The following is an 845-nucleotide window of genomic DNA, read 5'->3' as shown; positions in this document are numbered from 1 at the left end:
GGGTTCAGTGCAGCAGGCTCTGCTTGGGCACAGCATCAGCAAGGTGTCTGGGCTCTGAGCAGCGCCTCCCTGGCCAGCTGTGGGCCGGGAGAGGATGCCTCTCTGCATCCCTGTTGTTGGTGTTGCACTCCTCCCTGGGAGTGACCTCCTCTTGCTGCTTTGTGTCTGCCTGCAAGGAACAGGTAGTGTCCAAACATATCTTTGTTTCAGCAAGGAAAAGCAGTAAAAAAGCAGTAAAAGGGTGCAGTAAGACAAGTTGGTTTGGTTGCAAAAAACCCAGAGGTGAAGAGGTTACCATCCCACTCTACCTTCAGCTTCCTGTCACCAGCATCTGCTGGAGGTTATCTGCTGTCTGCTTCCATCTCTGCATGGCTAGCTACTCTGTAATCCCGCCTGTCAAAGTGATCCAGCCTTTTAAAAGTGCTTTTTAGGCTCCATCAGATCGTTCTGACAGAATGAGGTTAGGAAGCATTTACAAGTGCAGTTGGCTGCAAGTAGCTCAAGTGCAGATGTTTGGAGATCTGAGGGCTGTGACCTCTGGAGGAAAGCAGCAGCAGGGGACAAGGTAGGCCTGGGCAGCACCTCCTTAAACCACCAGCTGCAGACAAAGTAGTGGAGCTGACCGTGACTTTTGGGTAGATAAAGCCAACAGTGCAGTTTTTAGCAGTGAAGCTCAGCTTTTAAAACTCCTAAACTGCAGGTGCTCAAAGTGAAGTAGCACTGACCAGATTTCTGAAAGCAGATGGTGACTCTGCAATTCTGTCCCTGCTGTCTTGTTGCAGTATGACAACAGCCGTCTCCATCAAATGCATTCTTCCAAAGACAGCTTCCCTCTGTCAGCACTG

General features: G+C 50.3%; 1 protein-coding gene across 1 annotated transcript in view; it reads left to right on the top strand.

Annotated features, from left to right (window-relative positions):
- OTOA (otoancorin) overlaps nucleotides 1-845 on the top strand; it is a 35,194-nt gene that overhangs the window by 25,135 nt on the left and 9,214 nt on the right. The window lies entirely within an intron of this gene.

The sequence above is a fragment of the Buceros rhinoceros genome, unplaced genomic scaffold (assembly GCF_000710305.1).
Source record: "Buceros rhinoceros silvestris isolate BGI_N320 unplaced genomic scaffold, ASM71030v1 scaffold12066, whole genome shotgun sequence".
NCBI classification, from domain to species: Eukaryota; Metazoa; Chordata; class Aves; order Bucerotiformes; family Bucerotidae; genus Buceros; species Buceros rhinoceros.
Note: the sequence above shows the minus strand (reverse complement) of the source record. Positions and strands in the feature narration are given on the sequence as shown.